Genomic DNA, 24494 nt, shown 5'->3' with positions numbered 1-24494 from the left:
CTGCGAACTCGTAATTCTGAGATTCACCACCTGGCCGGTTTTCAAACACGCTGAAGGAGCGAAAGACGTCCACGCTGGAAAGGTTCAGTGTCGCCTGTCTGCGATCAAACCACCAGATCATTCGTGATTTGGCAACCTAGTTCAAGTAGTTAGGTAGGTTCCTGTGCTCAAGTAAGTAGGTTATCAAATTTTTAAATTCAATCGCAAACAAACCCTTAAAAGGGTATCCTGTTAATTAGCGCTAAACGCAATCATCACATTAGAACAACTAATTACCTAGAACAAAGATGAAGAGCCAAAGGTTAACCAATTGAAATGTAAAACCAAATGTTGAAACTTAAAAAAAAACAGCAAATAAACGTAAATTTTACTACTTCTAAGTTTGACTGCAGTCATCGTTTGGCTGTCGAATGATGAACAGGGGTGGTCGTTGCGTTTCACACTGAAAACGAAACTAGCTTAGAGAGTGAATAACTTTTACTCAATAAAATGAAAATAGTTACTTAAAGCATAGGTTATTCAACGCATGAGTAACCTACACTCAAAATAATTCACACGTCATTGTTACGTGAAAAATCACATACAGTCGCTCTATTTCCACTTCTGTCAATTTTACGTGACACAAGTAGAGTCTACGTGATACCACATATATGCATCAACGGAAATTTCCTTCGAAGTCGGAAGATTTTTTAATAAAACGTACGTGATTTGCACATACACAAATTCTATGTGCATTTCACGTATAAGTGATTCTCACATATGAAAACATAAATGAGTGACTCACTCATAATGGTACACAACATGGTGGCATTGCAATGTGCATGTTTACATACCAGTGAAAATCTAGATAATTTTGTTACCTATTTATTTGCGTGGAACAATTTCGTGTTGTATGTCTGATAACTATACAAATTATGTATAGAATAACTTTTTTAACTTTTGTTTTTTAGTTTCAGTATACCGGCAAGAAGTACCATGAACATTAATGCGAGTTAAACTCCCTTACATCATATGGTTGTATCCATGTTTCCGTTACTTGTCCCGTTCGAATTCATGTTCCCCCTGTGTATATATTGACCGCAATAAAGATATATTTGAATCATTGAATACTATAGAATAATTTGTAATGCGAAATCAATGATGCATTTTATTTACAACGAAATTAAAATCATTGGAGACGATTATATATTCCATCGACAGAATCACGTAGCTTCTACGTGATAATTCAGTAACCATCTCGCTCACTGAAATGAGTGCTTCCATGTATGAATCACGTAACTCTTACGTGAAAAGTGCGATGGAAAAAATCTATGTAGGTTTTCACGTAGCATTGACGTGAACATTATTTTGAGTGTACGATTTAAAAAAATCTTCATGCGAATCAGTAAAAGAGACTCATTGTCTGAGAAATATTCGTTTTCAATTTATTTAGCTTGCCATCTCGGCTAGAAATTGGATATTAGATAGTCAAGGTCAGTGTGCAATTTGCATCAAATTCCATGTTTTAACTTGACAGCACAACCAGAAAGCAGGTTTCTGTATTTAGTGAAGTTATTCGGCTAGTCAATACCTATCGCATGATTGGCCTTTTAGTTTAGAATTCACTCACCATGCTGCGCTAGTAACATTTTATTCAAAAGGCTTGCTTAAGCAGTCTACATTCACTGAAAACGAATCTTATTCAAAGGGTGAGTTACTTTTACGTAGGTTACTCATGCGCTGAATGACTAACACTTTTAGAAATGTTTCCTTACGAATGAGCAAAAAGTTACTCACTCTCTGAGCTAGCTTAGTTTTCTGTGTTTCGACTAAAGGGTGTCCCACATCGAATTGCATAGCCGAAAAAACGCTGTAGAAAATTACCTAGCATACCGATCCTTTTCAAACTTTCAGATACTAAAATATAACCCATTGGTAAGCTTTTGGTTGGCATACTTATTTCATTTAAATTCAATACCATAACCTTACGCTTTACTACACTCACTAGGTTCTGTACAACATCTGGTTGCAGCTTCTTCTGTACGGAAACCCATTTTTTCTTCATGTCTTCCTCAGATTTGACCTCCTTGGGATGCTTCCGTAGTGCCTGCTTTTTAATAGCACAATATTTTTCGATGGGCCTTAGTTCCGGTGCGTTGGAGGGTTCATGTCCTTGGGTACGAAAGTGACCCCGTTGGCTTCGTACCACTCCAGGACAACATTTGAATAGTGGCACCAAGCTAGATCCGGCCAGAAGATCGTAGGGCCCTCGTGCTGCTTCAACAAAGGAAGCAGACGTTTCTGTAGACACTCCTTGAGGTAGATCTCCCCGTTGACAGTCCCGGGGACTCCGTTTGCCACATGAGCAGATCGCTTGCCAAATCATGTATTTTTTGGCAAACTTTGAAAGTTTCTGCTTCCTTACTTCCTCCGGAACATCAAACTTGTGCTGGGCGGTGAAGAACAGTAGCCCCGAAAGCTGCCGCAAGTCCGCCTTGACGTAAGTCTCATCATCCATGATGAGACAATGAGGCTTCGTCAGCATCTGGGTGTACAGTTTCCGGGCCCGTGACTTTCCCACCGTATTTTGCCGTTCGTCACGATTTGGATCCTTCTGCACTTTGTACGTATGTAGCATTGTAGTACGACCGAAGCATTGGGATTCCGCTTAAACGCTTTCACGACACGCTTGTGATCCTGATCACTAATAGAACATCCATTCTGACCGCATTTCTCCTTCCGTTCGATGCTCAGGGTTTCGTAGTTTCCAGGAGCTTGCGCAAAATCAATTCGCGACGTTGCTTTTCGGGTAACGTCATTTTTTTTTCCAACTTTCGAAAAACTGACAGCGATAAAAAAAATACAGTGTAAATAATACACTCTAGACTACTTCTACCCAAATTTTCAAAAGCAAATACCCAATGGGTAATTTTCTACAGTGTTTTTTCCATGATGCAATTTGATGTGGGACACCCTTTAGATAGGAGACTATTCTCTAGTAATGTTTTTCAGATGGATAAGACCTATTGTATACTGGACTACAGGGTGACCAGTGAACCGGAAAATCGGGAAAAAGCCGGAAATTCTAAATCACCGGGAGAAGTCCGTGAATTTCGATGATGAACCGAGAAAAAATATACTTGGTCCTCCCTTTGGAAAATAATAATCTTCTCAACTACTAGATTTTCCGGATACAATCACTTAGAAGAACTTATTCGATAATTTTGATGAAAATTCCAAAGGAATATAGAGAAAATTTAAGAATAAATTCTAGAAATAATAAGGTATGTAAGATACAAATTCCAATGGAGTTTTTGAAAGTATTTTTATAGAGCTTTGACTACAACGTCAAGTCAATTGTTTAAGTTCAAAGTAGAATTAATAGGTGGTTCTGTGTGAAATTACATGACGATTGTAAAGAGGGTTACAGATTAATTTCTAATGAATATTCTAAATAAATTCCGAGTAGAATGTAAAGAGAGTTCGTATGAGAAATTCAAAGAATTTCCGAGAGTATTGAATTATGAGGGAATTAGAAAGATAATTTCAAGTGCATTCTAATGAAAGTTCCACGGGACATCCGTGAAAAATATCAAGGGCTTCGAATTTTCAAATAAATTTATAAACCATATATTTTGTCATTTATATATTATTGAATAGAACAGCAAAATAATCTCGTAGTTATACGTCAACAATGCGGTCGTGCTTTGGACACAACCCGCAACTTTTATTTTAATTCAGGTGGTTAAGGTTCAATTTACTTTGATGCATTTTTTAAAAATTAAAAAGCTGTTTTTTTCGACGCATTATTTTAGATTGCAAAAAGCTCGCGTCATTTTGTTTAAAATATCAAAAGGAATCGAATAGTGCGAGCTTTTTGCAATCTGAAATAATGCGTCGGAAAAAACTGCTTTTGAAATTTTCCAAAAAGCATCAAAGTAAATTGAACCTTAAGTTGCTATGTTTTTTGGATTATTAGGCCAAAATTTTTATAATTGTTTACTTTTCGTCATACGCATCTGCGTTGCTCCAGTTTGAGGACATAAAGACCTACCAATTTAGAATCGATACGCTTTCAATCGAATGTATCTCAGAATCAGTTTGGTATAGAATAAAACTTCATTAGAAGAAAATTTTATGTAGAGGAAATGGAAGTAATGTCGCCTAAATGCCCCTAATTTGGGCCCATACATAAATTCAGCAATCGACTAAATTTTCAATAGCGACCAAAAATATCAACTAGTACCGTCCCAATGACGTGTTCATCTAGATAAAATTGATAAATAGCAGATTTTTAGCGATGGGCCCAATCTTAGATCCATAGGCCAACATAAGAGCCATTTCCCCTATTTATTGTAGTTTAAAGATTTGTATTCTTCTCGAAACAAAATACGAACTTTGAGCTTGATACGTGCCATCAACTTCTGCACAAGCTGCTGTTCAACCTCACCGGCTGCTTTTTCCATTGAAATAGCATCCTTAGCCATTTTTCCACTCTTCTTCAGTTTAACTTTGATGATACCCCAATATATTTCGATTGGGTGGAAATCCGGGCAGTTTGAGGGGTTCATCCCTTTCTCAATGAAGTCTACTCTACTTACTGTAGCGGCAACTCGCCAAATCTGGCCAAAACTTGACGGGCCCCCGGTGGCACCTAATAAACGGCAATATACGTTTTTTCAGGCATTCGTTGATGTATAACTGTCCGTTCATATTGTTGGTTGTGATAAAAATCGGAGTCTTTTGGCCACAGTTTCAGATACCCTGCCAGATTATCAGCTTACCGGAAAACAAATGTATATTTCTTGGGAACATCTCCGCGACCCCTGGCAACATAAAACTTCTGTCCCGGAAGCTGTTTGAAGTCCAGTATGGTATACGTTTCATTGTTCATAAGAATGCATCCGTTGGATTTGGTCAGCACCTGGTCATAAAGCTATGTCCATTTAGAATCCGGAATAATAAAATCATCTGTATCTCGGTAACGGATTGACGTACAAATAAGGTTAATACATCAACACAAAGGTAATTTACTGTAATCTACATCCGATCCGTTTTTCCACTTTTCTTAAGCTTCCGCTTTATTATTGCTCAAAATCTCTCGATGGGCCGGAACTGCGGGCAGTTGGGTGGATTTATGATTTTATCGATGAAATCTACGTTATTATCGCGGTACCACTGGATGACTTCCCGGCTGTAGTGGAAACTCGCCAAATCTGGCCAAAACTTCACGGGACCTTTATGGGATTTAATGAAAGGTAGTACGCGGTTTTTGAGGCATTCTTCCTTGTACAGCTTCGAGTCCATCGTCTTAGTCGTCACGAACACTTTGGTCTTTGCTCCGCAGCTGCTATCCCTTGCCAAATCATCAGTTTTTTGGCAAATTTGTCCATAAAAGCAAACTTAAACATATCCTCGTGCCGTCGCCATGTAGAATTTTTGGACAGGAAGCTGTCCGAAATCCATTTTGACGTAGGTTTCATCGTCGATGAACAGGCACCCTTGGTACTTCGTTAAAACCTGCTGGTAAAATTTCCGAGCTCGAGTTTTGGTGACGAAACTTTGCTTCAACGTTCTGTTTGGTTGCTTGCTGGCTCGGTAAGAACGATATCCTGCTCGCAAACGAATTCTTCGAACGATACTGCGAGCAGCAGCGTATTTTTGTGCGGTTTCATTATCTGATAGTCTTGGGTTTGCTCTGACGGTTCTCAACACCTTCTGGTTCAGCTTGCGGTCATATGTTCCACTACGACGCTTACCTTGAGGCACTCGATCCACGCTCTTTCGCTCCCTGAAACGATTGAGCACATCACACACGGTTGATTTAACGATTTTCAAAGTTTTTGCAATTTTTATTGCGGACCACGTTGGATTATCTATAGAATTTTTTCTCTCCTCTCGGCTTCCATCTGGAATAATTTTTGACTCACTGCATGAAACACCGTGAAATTTATACCATAGAAAGTGGGCGCCTAGGTAAACAAATCGCTGTAAAATAATTCTTGCAGCGGTCACTTTCCGTGCCACTGCAACACAATAAGTGATTCCGGACTGGAATCAATGACGGAACTGGAACTGGACAGAACTTTACACACTTGAAGAAACCTTCCCGAATGCCGATATATTCCGAACTGTACTGCGGACAGCACCGAGTTTGTTGGCCACATCCACCTTCGAAAGTCCTGGGTTCGTTTTGAAAGCCTTAATGATTTTCTGACGCAATATCCGGTCTACTGTACCGTTTCGACGCCTTGATTGCACCTTCCGGGAAACAGACAAACGTTTCAGCACTGCACAGATGGTGGCTTTGGTCATTTTCAACTCTTTGAAGATCCTCGTAGCCGACCATGTCTTGTGTGCAGAATTCATTATTTTTTCTTCCACCGCAAAAACACAATGGTTTTGACGCAGGACTACGTCTTTGATTTCTATATGGGGGTACACTTTGTGATAACCGAAAATGGAACATGTAACAAATTAAGAAAGATTTTGAACGTTAATAACTCAGCTGCCCCTGGTCCAATTTCAATAATTTTATCACCAATCGATCAGAAATATGGCTACGCATGCTTCCAAATGTTGATTTTCAACAAGAAACTATTGAAAAACTGGTTAATGTTCAGCATTGTCCAAAAGCGTCGAATTAACTAACAAATCCACCAATTACCTACTTGCATATGCTGCTTCCCCATTACAGTCGTCAGAGAGTAGTAAGTAGACGAAACAAGTCGAAGTGGCATTCGCCTCCGATCCTCGGGCGCGTGCGAATAGGGAGGATGGAATTGCGTAATACTTTACACACTCATCGCCATGTTCAGAACCAAACGCAAATTCTTCGAGATAACCACCATCCGTCGTCTGGCTCGCCGTGGCGGTGTCTGACGTATCTCCGGTTTGATCTACGAGGTGTGCTGAAGGTGTTCCTAAAAAATGAGATCCGTGATGCTGTCACCTACACTAAACACGCCAAGCGTAAGCGGCCATGGATGTCATCTACGTTTTTGAAGTGACAGAGACGCACTCTGTTTGGTTTCGGAGGTTAAATCATCACCAACATTGGAAACAAAACGGCTCTTTTCAGGGCCATCAAGCTCATTACAGAAAAGAGTAGGAATAGAATTCATCTGCCTGTTTGTCCATATTCAGAACCACCGACCACATAAAATGCTCATGTAATCAAACTGGAAGTAGGGATACAAATTATTTTGATCAACCTTGATCAACTTTGAATCGCCACCGCCGGATATTTTCGATGGAAGAAGCAACAATCTAGCATCTAATTCGACGAAGACGTCAGGAAACATTTCTGGATCAACAATAGAATAGGGCCCATCAGCATTTGTAAACAAACCGTTCCAAAGCCTCACAAATCGAAGGCCGCTCACAAAAACCAACACCAACATCTTGTAGGTAGAAGTTTCCCCTATCCGATGATGGTGTTGGTTTGTGTGGGTGGCCTTCGCTTTGTGAGTAAAGGGCTTTGGAACGGTTTGTTTACAAATTCTGATGGGCTCTTTTCTATTGTTGATCCAGATTTGTGAAGCCGAGTTATTTACGAAAGAGAGTGTCGATGAAGAGAATCGATCAATGTAGATAGGACCTATTGAAAAGTAACGCGAGATTTGTTTTCCGTACTGAGCTCCAATGCTACCGACGCCAGGGAGGCAGCTCCCAGAGATGTTATGCCTTAGAACATGCCGATGGCGCCGACTGAGATTGGACCCAGGCCTGCTGGGGTGAGAGGTAATCACGCTAACCACAGACGCCGATATCTATCACGGCGAATGAGAACGACCCAAATTTGAGTTTAGTTATCTCAGAAATAAGAAATAAAGTGCAGGAACTCAGCGATGAGTAAATTTGCCTCATGTTTTCCCAGGTTTTTCCAGGATTTTCCAGGGAAAAATTCCCAAATTTGAGAAAAGTAAAGATTGGATTCACTCAGTCTATTGGCACTACTCCGAGACTGAATAAAATTTTCGTCAATCTCCTCATTTTCTGGCAGATTTTTTAGATTTTCCACACGAAATCATGAGACAAATTTACTCATCACTGAGTTCCTACACTTTTGGCGATTATGAGTGAACTAAACTCAAATTTGGGTCGTTCTCATTCGCCGTGTACGCAAAAAGAAAATAGCCAGTGTCGCTACTTGATAGCAAACTACTCATAATGGGAGGAGTCTTTGTAGCTTTTATACCACTTGGTTGCACATCATTCTGCTTTAACCTAAAAAATATAAAGCAGCGCTGCTGTCTGGAATCAGCTCATCATTCGCTGCCAGCTCCGCGTTGTTTAGTGACGCTCTCGCTGACCCAGCCATGGGTAAGAAATCGCGCGGTAACGCGAGTGCCGGTTTACCGGGAAAACAGACTCTCCCAGGAGACGGCGCGACCACCGAGCCAGCCCAGAAGAAGCAGAAGAAAACCCCATTGCCCATCCCGACAGGCGTTGCGGACCCGCAGCCGGGGCCTCCCGGAACTAAACGACCCAGACCTGAAGACAGCAGCGCCACCGTATCAGCAGCAAAAAAGCTGCTGAGCAACAATCCGTTCTCCGCCCTGCAGAACGGAGCCCAGCCGCAGTCGGACCCTGAGACGGTGCCGAAAAAAGTTAAGTTGCCACCCTTCTATGTGAAGGGCTTCCCTCCCGGGCTATGGGAGCAGCTGGATTTCTACATTAAGCAGGGCCTTCGCTGCACCATTCAACGGTGCACGGAAGGCTACAAACTGATGGTCCCGGCCGAAAAACACTTCAACGCAGTTCAGGCCCTCTTGGACAGAATGAAGCTGGAGTACTTCTCCCACGACATCGAGGCCACCAAGCCGCTGAAAGTGGTGCTGCGCGGGCTCCACGACATGGACACCACCACCTTAGTGGACGAGATTAAGGCGAACGGCCTCAAGCCGGTCGAAGTCCACAAGATGACCCGCAGCAAGGCCATCAAGTATCGTGACCAGCTCTACCTGGTCCATCTGGAGAAGAACTCCACAACCGTGAAGGATCTCCAGACGACACGCACACTGTTCCACATCGTAGTGAAGTGGGAGCGGTATAAACCCACCCACCGTGGCGTCACTCAGTGCTCGAACTGCCTATTGTTCGGGCACGGCACCAGGAATTGCCGCATGGCCAGCCGCTGCATCAAATGCGGCAAAAACCACAAGATCGACAACTGCGACAGCATCGAGGAAGCCACTCCCACATGCGCCAACTGCGGTGCCGCCCACAAGGCCACGAGTAAGGCCTGTCCGAAGCGGGCCGAATACGCCGAGATCCGGAAGAAGGCCTCGTCCAACAGCCAGCCCGGTCGCAAGAAGGTTCCAGAAAACAACGCGCAGAACTTTCCTCCGTTATCACCGGTCCAATCACGGCCAATTCCAGTGTTGCCGCCGCTCCCGCTCAACCAACAGTTGGCTGCCGCTGCAGTACCCGGTCAAGCCTCCGGGCCATCGACGGATCCCCCTGCTCCTGGATTGGCCGGTACAACCGGTGAAGCTACAGACGATTCTCCGCTGTCAACGGATGAGATCGTCACACTGTTGGCCCAGGCCATCATCATCAAGCGCACCTGTGCAACAAGAACACAACAGCTCCAAGCTATCATCTCCTTCGTCGCTAATTATGGACCGTGAACCCATAAAGATCGCCAACTGGAACGCTCGCTCCGTAGGGGCGAAAAACATTGAGCTTGCAGACTTCCTCCGCAAGCACGACATCGACGTGGGCCTTCTCACCGAGACCCACCTCAAGACCGGTGACAGCTTCTGGCTGCCCGACCACAGCATTGTCCGGCTTGATCGCACCAGCTCCAGGGGGGGCGGTGTCGCGGTCATCATCAAGAAAGGCATCAAGTACTGCACCCTACCCCACTACCGCACTTCCATCATCGAGGCCGTCGGCGTTGAGGTGGAAACATCGACCGGAAACGTCCGGTTCATCGTTGTCTACTGCCCCCGGCAATGTACCGTTAGCAATGGTACAGCACAGCAGTTCAAGAACGACCTTGCCATCATAACCCACACCAATGCCCGCTTTGTAATCGGAGGGGACCTGAACGCCCGGCACGAGGCCTGGCGGAACTACCAGCAGAACCAGAACGGCCGCCTGCTTTTCGACCATTCCCAGCATGGTCTCTATTCCGTCTGGTTTCCGGACGAACCAACCTTCACATCACCGACGGGCAACCCATCGACGCTGGACCTGTTCTTGGCAAACACCAGATTAGCCAAGCCGGTTGCCGTCAACGACCTGAGTTCGGACCACCAACCGGTGCTGACCGAGCTGGGCTACAACGTGGCCCCTGCACCGTGCCAGCGGAAGGACTACCATCGAGTCAACTGGGTCCAGTTTCGACGCGTGGTCGACCGCCACATCGACGACAACCCACCGCTCGACACAGTGGAGGACATCGACCGGGCCCTGGAGGGTCTCCATCAAGCCATATCCGTGGCTGACGAAGAGTGCGTTCGATGAGTTCCTGTGAGGGGTAAGTTTCAAGCAATTGATTCCCACACCAAACTCTTGATTCGGCTCAGAAATGTTCGTAGACGCCAGTTTCAGCGGACTGGGGATCTGCAGCGTAAATACGAAATGGTCGATCTGAATCGGCAGATCGCTTCCAGAATGGTCTCAATCCGGAACGAGAGTTTCGGGCGGCTCGTTCAGAACCTGGACGACCGTTCCAGACCATTCTGGAAGGTTGCCAAGGTGCTGAAGTCTCACCCCAAGCCCATTCCACCACTTAGAGTCAATGACGAACGGCTTATCACCAACGAAGAGAAGGCCAATGCAATTGGGGAGCACATTGCCCAGTCGCATTTGCTTGGCTCTACAATCCCAAGTCCACTCGAGAACCAGGTTGTGCAGTGCGTCCAGACGTTAGATGCCTCCCCTTGTGCCGTCCCTCCAGAAGAACGGATTACAGAGGAACAAATTTGCTCAGCGCTGAAACACAGTACGAACATGAAGGCTCCCGGGTTTGACGGAATATTCAACCTAGAGTTGAAAAAACTCAGCACGAGGGTGCACTCGCTGCTGGCTGCCATCCTCAACAGATGCTTGGAGCTGCACTACTTTCCAAGCATCTGGAAGGTGGCAAAAATCATCCCGATCCGCAAACCTGGGAAAGACCCTTCACTACCGTCAAGCTACAGACCGATTAGCCTGCTCTCAGCGCTGAGCAAGCTGTTCGAAAAATTGATCCTCAGCCGACTAAACAAGTTTGTGGAGGAACATGACATTCTTCTTCCGGAACAGTTCGGGTTCCGCAAGGGGCATTCCACCAATCATCAGCTAGTGCGGGTGATGAATAACATCCGAAGTAACAAAGCTGTATCCAAGTCCACAGCCATGGCCTTGTTAGACGTCGAAAAGGCGTTTGACAATGTCTGGCACGACGGACTTATATACAAGCTTTGTAACTCCAACTTTCCACCATACCTTGTGAAAATCACCCGTAACTATCTCCAGCAAAGGTCGTTCAGGGTGTCGTTGAATAGTTCCCTTTCGGGACAATTTCCGATCCCAGCAGGTGTTCCGCAAGGGAGTCTGCTGGGACCACTGCTTTACAGCATCTACACGTCGGACATCCCTCCTCTAGGAGACGGTTGCGTGTTCTTTCTGTTTGCAGATGACACTGCGATAGCCGTCAAGGGTAGGATGCCACGTGAAATTACGAACAAGCTCCAACGATGCCTTGACACCTTTACTGATTATGCCACCACGTGGAAAATCAAAATCAACGCCTCGAAAACCCAAGCGATCATGTTCCTTCACAGACAATCATTAAAACTTAAACCGTCTCCCTCCTGTACCGTAATAATGGATGGTACAAGGGTCGAGTGGTCCACTGATGTTACTTATCTCGGGATGTTGTTCGATGAGAAGCTCCTGTTCCGCTCGCACATAGAGAAAACCCTAGTTAAGTGCTCCGCCTTGGTTAGGTGTTTGTATCCGCTCATTTGCCGCAGATCCCGCCTCTCAAGGCAAAACAAACTGGCTGTTTACAAACAGATCATAGCCCCCGCGATCTTCTATGCCGCCCCGGTGTGGGAATCGTGCGCTCAGACCCACAGGAACAAAATCCAGGTTGCACAGAATAGAGTGTTGAGGATGATCCTAGATCGTCCATTCGACACAAGAATAGCAGACCTCCATCAAGAGGCAGAAATTCCCAAAGTAGATTCCAAAATTGAGGATATGACAACCAAATTTATCCAAAAATGCAATCTTTCTGAACATGCTTTAACAAGCAATTTGTACATAGTAGGTTAAGTGTATATAGTAGAGTAGGTTAGTTTTAAGCTGTCAATAGTAGTATTAAGTAGTTTCTCTTCAAATTCTAAAAACAAAACAAACCAATCCCACCAAGGTGGTCGACCGTGTACTAAGTCTAGGACTAATTCTGTAAAACAAATTTTGAATTTTGCCCATACCTAAAGATGAAGAAAGCAATTAAATCACTTAGTAAAAATTTATATGGTAATCGTTCAAGTTAAACTAAAATAAAGATCATTTAAACTAAACTAAACTAAACTGGAATCAGCTCATTTTCGCTTCGGACGGCGTGGTCAGCAATAGCAGCAGTAGGTCATGGCTGGTCGTGGCAAAGGAGGTGCCAATCGTCATCGCAAATTCTTCGAGGTAACCACCATCCGTCGTCTGGCTCGCCGTGGCAGTGTCTGACGTATCTCCGGTTTGATCTACGAGGTGTGCTGAAGGTGTTCGTGGAAAATTAGGTCCGTGATGCTGTCACCTACTCTAAACACGCCAAACGCAAGTGGCCATGGATGTCCTCTTCAATAAAACCGCCCTTTTCAGGGCCATCAAGCTTACATCAGTAAAGAGTTGGAATAGAATTTATCTGTGCTTGTTTGTCCATATTCAGAACCACAAGCCCCCAACGACCACACAAACTTGGAAGCAGGGGTGCAAGTGATTTTGATTGATTCTCGTAATCAACTTTCTTTTTGAAAAAGATTACTACAAATTTGGATCGCCTACAATTCAAAAACGGAAAGAGTTGAGATAATAGATATTTCAGGCATAACATTTGATAACGGCACAAAATCATTTGTAAACAAACCTTCTAAGGCCCTTTACACGCGAACCAAAGTACGCCCACGCAAACCAACAACATCATCGCATAGGGGCAACTATCACCTTTCCGAAAGTGGTATTGGTTTGCGTGGGCGTACTTTAGTTCGCGTGTAAAAGGCCTTAGAATGTTTGTTTACAAATGCTTTTGTGCCGTTATCAAATGTTATGCCTGATTTGATCAATTAAAAGAACTTAATGCTCTTCACATTTATTCCGTCCACTAGCGGTCCTACGTCAAGCTTCCGTTCGTGCCCCTAGGCACAGACCCTTCTACTTTTTATACAGTATATCTGAAATAGCTTGGTTTTCTGAGTACAGCGATATTTCATAGACATTGAAAGCTCTCAGTTAATAACTGTGGAATTGCATCTAGAACACTAAGTTGAGTGCACGCAATAAGCTAATATGCGATAAACAATAAACTTGACATACTAAGAAAGAAAAAAAAAGAATAAGAATAAGAAGATGAAGAAGAAGAAGAAGAATGTGACACAAGTCACTCACACTGCACAGTAAGAATGCTGAACTATTTAAATGAAAACGTCTATAATTTTATTCAAATTCCTCATCAGCGATACGAACAGCACATCAAAGGAGTTAAGCATCCGCTACATGCTGCTTTTCCTTCTACGCGATAACAGAAGCCAGTTCCCGCCAAGCTGGCGTATTTATTAAGTCATAATTAGGGGAAACACTGGGCAGGAAACGACCGGAACTTCATTGCTTCCGTTTCACCCATTCCCCATCTTCCACCATTGTCGGCCGCCGAGGGGACGCCCTGTACTTACTTGATGGTGTGCTTCTTGCTTGATGGTTCTTATCTGGGGACTGCGGACTCACTCACTATGCTTGGTAACTGGGAGCCAATATCAATTAGGTCGATGATGTCGACAAACTAAAAATAAAATTATATGACAAAATTTGGGTTTGACGTCACAGTATACTTCACAACCACAATGACATATTTTGCATTACACGAATACCTGTATACACCTCATTGAGGTAATGTGAACAGTTAAACGGGAGCCAAACACTCAGAAGCCACAGATGTAGCTACTCTTCTTATCTATAGCAAGCACCAGATGGGCAAAAATAGTGTCAATTCTCAAAAATATGGACAACCATATTGATGCAAATATTGACGGCGAACATATTGATTAACATATTGACGCAAAATCAAAAAAGTTTAATTTCATGGTTCAATATTTCCCCCAAGGTGTAAGTCTCTCAGCACATTGTGCCGAAATTAGATTCGTCACATACATCGGCACACCTGCGGCACAATCTCGTAGGCATTGGATTGTTGTAAATAAAATGGGAGCACTGCTGAACAACTGTCATTGAAGTTATTCACAACATTACGTACAGTTTGACTGTATATTCAGAAACATCCTCTAATTGAATATACCAGAGAAACTCAGACCCGCAATTCACGTATGGATTTAAATACGAAATGTAGGTTCTAGAGTGGCCTCAAGAGAAAGAGGCAGTTAATCAGACCCATTAGTACCCAAATAAAGCTGCAACTCACACAAAACTCACTACAGAAGTCTATTCATCATCCACCCCATGTAACAATTTAACAGCCTTTTATTTTGACGTAGAACTACGTCTTTGTCGACTATACTGGGGTGCAAGTCAAAAAATATGTGTGGTGAAGGAGTGTTAGGTTTTGAACGCTTGTAACTTTGTCATTTATAGATGAAATTAAAATCCAAATACGCCAATCGATAGGATATTACATTACGAACCTGTTGAAATAAATATTTTTCCAATTTTTCTGTAATTAAACTTTTGAAAATGTACAAATGATAATTTTATCACTGATTTCATGAAATTTAGGGCCACAAATAAAATTAAAAGAGTTGATTTTAAAACTTAATTGCATATAATGGAAATTCAAATAGTTACCAGTGTCTACACCAAAATATGTAACGGCTTGTTTAGGACCATACATTTGAACTTTCATAATTTATTACATTCCAGGAAAAATACTTGAGCCAACATTGAACACTAACAAAATTTCAAATATTGTTTTTATGTGTCCCACACATGAGTTGTTGCAACGTGATCAACAAATCAATATATATGTGTCGGCCACATACTTAATATATGTACATATAAAAACCATGCGTGACCACACATACTATTCATTTGCGTGTAAATTTCATGTGTACTTCTGAGTGGATTCTGTTTATGTGTGGTCAAATGAAAATCATGTGGAATTTCACATGTATATTTGTCAAGAAAAATGTGTAAATTGTTTTGAGTCAACCATAACCGAAACATTGAAATACTTGAAAATTTGAAGATAAAGTATAATAGTCAAAAATGCATGAAAAACATCAATTTTGTGTGGTTCTACATCATACTGCGGTCGTGTCTAGGACACAACCCTTTAATTTTTTCACACTGATTTATTGTGGTTTTATGACGGCAAACGCAATCTTTTTGGTTTAAATACAGCATTCAATAGAGCAACATATTCTTGTTTAGCAGTTCAGAATTTTGCTGTTTGGAAAACCTTTTCAAGTCTGACGATAAAGTCAAAACGGGTCTGGTTTAAAAAATGAATTTAATGCAGCACTCTATCCCTTTATAAAACTATGAAGTTAGTCAATCATAAACCTGTTCGGTATTTTTTATTGATGTCAGGAAAAAATGCTCCATAAAGGTGTTTAATCATTATAAAAGCAATTGTAAAACCGTTCGATTTAAACGGGAACAAAAAGCATACATTGTTGATTTTTGGTGTCAATAAAGTGTATCACAAAACCCCTCAATGTTTACAAATTAAACTAAAAATATGGATCCGCCTAAAGACAGATAAAAAATATATAGAGTGGGGATTTTAAATGCTGAATCACAAGTAAATGCCGATGGATAGTCGAGTAATAAGAAAAAAGAATCCAATTCCAGAAGCAGAGCATGTCCAACAGCTCCGTCAAAACCGACCCAAAACAACAGAGCAGCCGACTGAGAAGAGTGAAGTGAATTGGCGTTGACGGCACCGTCGAAAAATCGTCTCTTCTAGAAAAGATTGACAGTTTCCTATGGGATTTTTCGGTGGAGTGAAAGTATAGTATAAAGTCCGCCATGTTTCACGCACAGTCTGACGTTTGCTTATGGATTTTAGGAGTAAAGAGCTACAGAGTTACCGTCACCGTGGTTGCTGGCTTTCCAGTGACACTTAAGGTGATACTCTAAGGAAGCCTTAGCGTTAAACTTCAAAAGCACACTGGTCAGCTTCCACAAAATATACAATTATGAAATTGGTACTCTTTGTTTGTAGTTGCGCAGTAAACAAGGAGTAGCAATTTCATATTTGTATGTATTGTGTAAGCTGACATTTGTGTTTTTGAAGTTTCACATTAAGGCTTCTTTGATGGAAATACACAAAATATTGTCAATGGCGTTTGCGTCACGTTCTGAATAAAAACAGACCAGCCTTCTCCAGAAATAGCGTTGTCGCAGTGTAAAACTGGGACTGCGGAAAACTGCCGATGGAAAATTCAGACGCTGTCAGTCAGCTGGAAATTGGCCGCCTTCCAAACCATACCAGCAGATTCATTCTGCAAAAGAGTTGACCCTACAAAAAAACCCAAGCAGCACACATAAAATTCCTCGTAATAACCGGAGGAGGGAAAATTTTCGGGAACGATTAAGGTTTCACCTGTTCCAAGTTACGTCGATACACTTCCTGATTAACTGCTTCCGATGGATGATATTTGCCCTTATCGAGGACGCAACTTGTGGATCCAATGCTGGAGTAGAACCTAGTTGCAATGATCGCACAAAAAAACTATCGAAAAATGAACAAATTTTGACGTTTAAGTTTTTCCAGGCCGCCATTAATGCCGTCATAAAACTAAATGGAATAGGATCAAGCAAAATGGCTTCAGATAAAAACAATTCAGCCTTCAAATTAACGTAATAAAAGCAGCATTTAAATATTTTGCAATTGTTAGGGATTTCATGAAAGAAAAACAGCTTTTTCACATATAGATTATGGAAAATTAATGTTTATGCAATCGCCATGTTGTTATTATTCCATTTGTTTTTTTACTATCTTCGTTTTTCAAGATGATTTCCTTAAAAATAACTTTATTCTCATCAATTGAATAGAGGAGCAACACAATAGTTGAGTAAAGAAGAATTGCATTATAATACACCATCGACTGGAAATGCTTTCGCAAACGTGGGGTTTAGGCAGTGATGAAACGTCGCTAGAACTATTCCACAGCCGCAGTCAGTTATGAGCAAAAGGAGAACGCACATTTTTTGCCTGCAGACTTGAAGACATACTTCAAGTCTCCGCGTACATTGTACGGGTTAGGCAAAAGATGTGCGTCTAGCTTTAAAAACTGTCGCATTAATGGCCCTTCGCTCATTTTCAACTTCTATTCAATCTTCATACTGCCGTACTCTAACGGAACTATCCACATACCCTCTTCTAAAGATCATTCCCTAGCTAATAAATTATCACACTAAAGCTTCATGTTAGCATTTCCAACCAACTCCTCTCTATATTCTGTTTCCTAAATTAAAAATAATTAGTAAAATCAACGTTTTTCGAAGGCAGACTTATATAGTTCCATCTTCTGAAGCTCATTTCACATTAGATTTAATTTTTCACCTAAAAATAGACCATGTGAGTTTCAATAATTTTGGTAATTATTTGAACTTGTTCCTCTTCAACTTTTGTCAAAGTGCAACCCTGTATTGATGACCCCACCGAGAATATTGTTGAAAATATTGATGGAAATATTGACGAAACTTCTGTCGTGTGGGGAGCACTTATCGTCAAGTATTGTTATCTCATAAAAATAAGCCGTTTTTTTTGTTTAACACATTATTGATTGTAAGCTCAACGGGAGAAATCCAAAGGCCCGATGAAGAAAACTTAAAAACCAACACAGTTTTGATGAAGCAGCTGGGTTACGAGCCAAATAAAACATACTCTGGCGAAACAAGAATGTAAACAAACTTTACGAGAGTCATAGAGGCTAGAGCACTCCTGGCTCAGAGTTTTTGGCGGGATTCAACTGAAGAAGAGTATTAGCATTTGCTACTTGTGAACATTTTCAAGCGGTTTTCCATTGACTTGCAAAAGAAAATCGGTTGAGTCGGCAGTACCCAGGTTCTCATGCACTGAGGATTGAACTGATTATTTTTTACTATGCGTTCTAAAGCTTGAATATAATTCTAACGAGCGATTAAATTAGTATATTGCATGGCAAACGGGACTGTGAATGGATTGCTACATATTTTTATAATTATTCTGTTATGGTACTTTCATTTTAAAAACTTGAAGGACATGAACACAATCAAACCTAGAGCATATTTCAACTTCCCCTTCCCCCCAAATGCCTATGCATCATAAATTGAACCGCTAATCACCGCCAAGCAAATAGCGAGGGAAATTACTCTGCCCGGTGCCAACTTCGGCAACCTCGCTCACGAAAACTGAAAAACATGAAAACAATTCCTTGCCGGATTGTTTGATTGTTTTCCTTTCCGGTAGAAGAAACCGAACCACTTTCGCTACGCTATTCCGTTTCCTACCCAGCAGCGGCCGTTCAATGTCACTGAATTTGCATAAATAAACACCTTGTCGCACGTGAGAAACGATATCCAGCCGCACCATGTGTTCTGTTCTAGGTCATATTCTGCCACTTCGTCTTGGCTCGTGTCGCTTGGACCCCGCTTCGGGAGGGCGCAGGCTGTGCGCCGGGGTGAAGGTCAAGTTTCATGGAGATTCGTTGCAATTTGCCTCACGCCATCCTCATTGTGTTTTTTTTTTGTGGGTGCTTTCTGCTCCACCTCCTGCGGAAGGATTCTTTCATTTTTTTTAAGTTGCTGCCGCCTTTCAGGACACGAAAGAGTAAGCTGAGTTATGTAATCTGGGCTGACCAGCCGTCCGAGCACTACCATTAGGGTTTTGGTTTAGTGGTCGTTAAAAGGAACACAGAAAATGACTGCATAGTCATTGTGGGAGGAAAATTCAGTGGAACATGCCTGAGTAATCGCAAATCATACCACATACCATCATTACGGTTGCATCCCCAAACTTGGAACAGTTGCAAAATTGCACCAACTGCATCGAGGTGCTAGACTAATTTTTCGTAATTATCCCATAAAACTGACACTTATGCAACCGTTTAAACTGGACTTATCGAGAGATAAATCTTCGATTCTGCCTCTCCTCAATTTCACCACACTTCAGTAGTGGTTTGCAGCCCATAATGGTACACTGGAACTGGCTGCTGCTGCCAAGGGAAGCCACAAATTCGTCCATAGCTCATTCCAACATGTTCGCAGACGACTCGGGGTTTGACTTCACGGCTCACAGAAGTTGCGATCGCGAAATTGATGTTGAAACTGGAATTTAATGACATAAAAATGCTCCACTCGAACAGGTATCTCCCGATAAGGTGCCGAGGACGATGAGGCTTGGTCTATCCATGGACTCCATTCGTTGCAATTCGACTTTGTAACAGCTGATTATTTTCGTAAGCCATTTGAGAACGGCTTTCAAATTGTGTGATTCGTTTATTTTATTTTTTTCATAGCCATCTACAGGCGGTCGAGAACAAACGGAAACGAAATAGGGAAAACTATTTTCTGATCATTATCGACTTTAATTAATACATCATCAGTCGGAAAACAAATGCAATCGTTAAGATCGCTTAAGATGACAATTATTAACTTGTTTTGATGTCGCAGCCATTAAAAAGCAGACAACTAATAATCAGCCATTCCATAACAAAACGATATAGTGGTTCTCAGAATTTCATAAACATTGGTAGTTTTGTTCCTTACCGCACAATATTAGACCCATATTTTTTTTTTTTTTTTCATTAGGGTGGCCATTTACATGTTAGGGTGGTCCAAAAAAATCGATTTTTTCAAAAATGACTTTTTAAAAAAATGCATAACAGCAGTTCCATTTCAAATGACGATTTTTTTTTAATTGTTTTTGATCGACCAACCTTCTTCGATTATGTTGAAATTTTGCACACTTGTTTGTTATTGTCCAACATGCCATTCAACTCTGCATACCTTAATCTGTGCCGATAGTTTTTGCTGTGCCGAAAGCTATGCGAAACGCTGTGCCGAAGCGTGTCAATCAAGTATCCCATAAGTTTGGTAACCCTGAAGATTTAGTGACTTTTGTGATTCTTTATTTGTGGTTGTGCAATTAAACGAAGCGTGATAAAAATAAATTGATGTATGCAGCACATAAACAATGTTGCAGCACGGAAATTTCACCAGAATAAGCTAACCAAACCAAATCTGTCCCAAGAAGACTGATTGTAGTCCTGGTGCATGCCGGTTCCTTAGCTATACTCCGTTGCATGCTTGGCATGCACAGTTGTACACACCAACTGCTCATTTGTTAATAACTTTTCACTCAGTTGTTGAAAATTAGTTTTCTTTAATGTAATTGATGTATTAGGATCATAGTTTACTGTAAACATGCAAAGAGTAGGTAAATCTTTTCATTTGAATCAACACCAATGAATTTTTACTCTTAAAGTCCGAAATGTGTAGCGATCATTTCTCACTTCATTTTTGTCCTGCAAAATCATATACAGTTTACTACTAAAATTAAAATCTGCTTTTATTACATATCTATAAAAAGTTCAAATCCTATTCTATCGACTGCTTGAAACAGAACTATGTTTCGTCAACTCTGTGCAAAGTTATTAGCAAATGAGCAGTTCGTGAGCAAAACTGTGTATGCCAAGCATGCTCCGTCGGATGGATTCCGGAAAACTGGATGTGGTTCTTCATCCGTGGCGTTAACTATGAAACAGTACAACAATGATAGCAACTGCGAGGTGCAGGTGGAACTGTTCAATCGGCTGCAAGCAGAGGACGGCTACATGAAGATTAGCGGGAATTTTGAAAAAAAAATGTTTATCGATTTCCTCGAGGTGAAAAACTTCTAGGTGTTCAATGTGATTCTCTTGTATGCCAAGGGGAAGGTTAGAAGGGGTTAAGGATCGGGTTTAGGTTGTTGAAATGTATTCAGGTATACCTTGATGTAACGTAACTGTCACTTTTGACTTCCATAGCAATGTAATAACACCATCGAAGAAATGAGACAATCCTCCATCGTTTGTTCATGCCAATTTGCATAATTGGATGGTTATTTGTGAAATATCCACGATGGACGTGCAAAATAACAGTTACTTTATATTGAGGTATACCCAAGGGGTAGCTCACTTCGCACACCAATCTTGGTCATCTTTTTTGTCAGTGTGCTGCAAGCGTGCCGTTTGTGCCGGTCATAGAGCAAGCTGCGGTTGTTTGTAAAATACCCATCCCGGCAATCCGGTATTTCTGACACCGTGAATGTTTTGAATTGAAATCGCAAGGATAAATCGGATTGAGGATGATGCGGGAAGTGGCGGGTGTGCGAAATTTTGGTGAAATAATGGTACTAATGGGGTCTGATTAACTGCCTCTTGAGCCCACTCTAGAATCTTCATTTCGTATTTAGATCTATAAGTGAACTGCTGGTCTGAGTTCCTCTGGTATATTCAATTAGAGGATGTTCCTGAATATACAAGCAAACAGCACGAAATGTTGTAAATTACTTCAATGACAGTTGTCCAGCAGTGCTCCCAATTTATTTACAACAATCTAATGCCTACGAGATTGTGCCAAAGGTGAGCCGAAGGTATGTCGAAGGTATGTCGAAGGTATGTCGAAGGTATGTTGAAGCTATGCCAAAGGTGTACCAAAGGTGTGCCGATGGATATCAATAGAGAGGGTCTAGTATAATAGAGGATCGGACTGGCTGGTTTTGAGCCAAACGAACTGTCAAAGCCAGAGCCAATCGAGCAGGGCCTATCTTGATTGTATTGGCAGTGTTGTTAGAAATCACCTGGGCATAGGTTGCCTAGGCAGTTTGTTTTGAATCCGCTTCTCTTTAATACTAGACTCTCTTTAGATGTGCCCAAGCTGTGCCTTGTGCAATCCTGTATCATTAGATGAATAAAACATAAAACCATGTTTAAAGAAAGCTTATCTAATATGTCGAAGACTGCACAATAGGGTATCATAATATTTATTGAACGAACCCTGATTATTTGAACAGGGTGAGCTACCGGTAGCTATGAAGATCGCTCATCCGAGGAGGATGATTTGTATGACGCTATGTATTTGGACACCATGCCTGTGGAATTGCCCATGTAAACCGTGTTTACCGATATTGTCGCTACCGGAAACAACAAGCAATTATTGCAATCACGTTAGTTGCAAAAGTGGATGACCCTGACGGTGATCTAGTCACCAACAAACCGACATGAATGACCATAGCAAAAGCAATAAAATTTCTGACCAAAGCACACTATCGACATCTGGCTCCGTGTTCGCGGGAAACATTTAGCTAAGCCATGAACCCGCATGCAAAAATTATGAATTAGTTCGTGTCTGATCTATTCTGGACAAATTATTTTTATCTAGATCAAAAAATCCTATGGTTTTGACAGTTTGGATCACTGCACATTTAAATCGACCGTTTACGAATTTCGGACATGTATGTATGTATGTATGTATGTAAGGTAGCCACCATCCCTTCAAAGATCTTGTCTTGTATGCAGCTCCACTTAATAGCAAGATCAATTTGAGCTACCGATCTGAATTCATAATATCGCTGTATGAAGGGCCAAAAACGGAGGTGCGGACCCGTAAGCAGAGACACTTACACGAAATCCACGGGAATTTAAGAATCTCCTTCCAACGATACGATCCAACAAATCGAATAACGCAATTCGCAATACTTATTAAGCTTCCTACAGGATGGTTTGTTAAGAAGGGCGCGTCAATCTCCATGAAACTGTTGGAGTAGAATTCACACCATCACAATCGAATCGGTAGGATAAAGAAAATGATAGTGTTTATTCCCTTCTAGACTCCGGTTGTCATACCACTCCATCGTCCAGTCCCAGGTCAAATGATACCCTGATGCTCCCTCCCAACCCAGTATTTATTTATATAATGAAAATATATGTAGTGGAGATATGAAATATATCAAAACATTAAATATGAAATAATGAATATAAATTTATATAGATAAAATAGTTGATATTCTGATAAGATGCAGCTCTATGTTTCCTCAGCTCACAATATCAAGTGGATGTAACACTGAAATTTCAAGGTTATATTAAGCAAATATATATTTTTATCTCTAATTACTAATAATGTAAGGATGTAAATGTAAAGTGTAAAGTGTGATGTATAATTAACATGACTAACAATAAAATGGGATTACTAGAAAAATAAAGGAAAGATCTCACCCGATATGTTGCAAAGGAATCCATGACATCACGATGATTTCGAAGAGCTCCAATAGATATGCTGCTGCTACTTCTTCAAGCGGTGTTAAAAACAGCACTCTCGCCTTTCTGTTATCACACAGCAGAGCAAACCCCATCAACAACAAAATACACTCTAGAGGGATCTCAGCAGAGGAAAAAAGGACTGCATCCACTTTCCATCACCAATCACTCGCGACGCCAGCTCCGATCACTTTTGTAAGCCGTAAACTACTGATTCACGGTAACGTCGACCACCGAATCACCACCAAAACTCGCGACGGACACATTATCTGCACTTTGCCCTGCTAATTTGCCAACTGGACCGTGTTCAAACTCGCACCCGGTGACGGCAAAAAAAGGAATCGATGGGCAATTTTGTGATACGGAATTTCCACAATAAACCGGGAATGCACGAATTTCTTCACATCCAACTGCGAAACACGTTTAGGAGCACTTTTGGTACACTTTCGATCGAACACACTTAATTTTTTTTTTTTTTCAGAAATAGTTGCGAGTGAACCAACATCATCACCGCGTAAATAAACTTAAATTAAAATTATCACTCGCGATGGCACAAGTTTCTGGTCCGGGAGAAAAAATCAAACAACGCAGATAGCGTCAAATCTTCTGTTGCTTGCAAACATGATGAATCATGTTTTCTTTTTCGATTCTAAAACTTCTCGGAAAGCGAGAAAACCAATCACACACGTATAACCGTCCGGGAGGCAGAGTGCCAGCGCTAATCCGGCAAATGCAACCGAAAACTATGAATGCGAACGCACGCACAAAACAGAGAACAAACTTAAAACACAACCGTATCCATAGGCATTCGAAACTGAACTGTGTTATGAGAAACGAATATTTCAATATTACAAAATACAAATATGGAAATGGCTCTAATGTTGGCCTAGGGATCCAAGATTGGGCCCATAGTCAAAAATCTGCTATTTATCAATTTTATCTACATGAACGCGTCATTGGGACGGTCCCAATGGATATTCCTGGTCGCTATAGAAAACTTAGTCGATTTCTGAATTTATGTATGAGCCCAAATTAGGGGCATTTAGGCCGACGTTACACCCA

This window comes from Ochlerotatus camptorhynchus, unplaced genomic scaffold (genome assembly GCF_037179485.1).
Source record: "Ochlerotatus camptorhynchus isolate MF236.1 unplaced genomic scaffold, CSIRO-AGI_Acam_v1.1 ptg000080l, whole genome shotgun sequence".
Taxonomy (NCBI): Eukaryota; Metazoa; Arthropoda; class Insecta; order Diptera; family Culicidae; genus Ochlerotatus; species Ochlerotatus camptorhynchus.
This window is presented reverse-complemented; position numbering follows the sequence as displayed.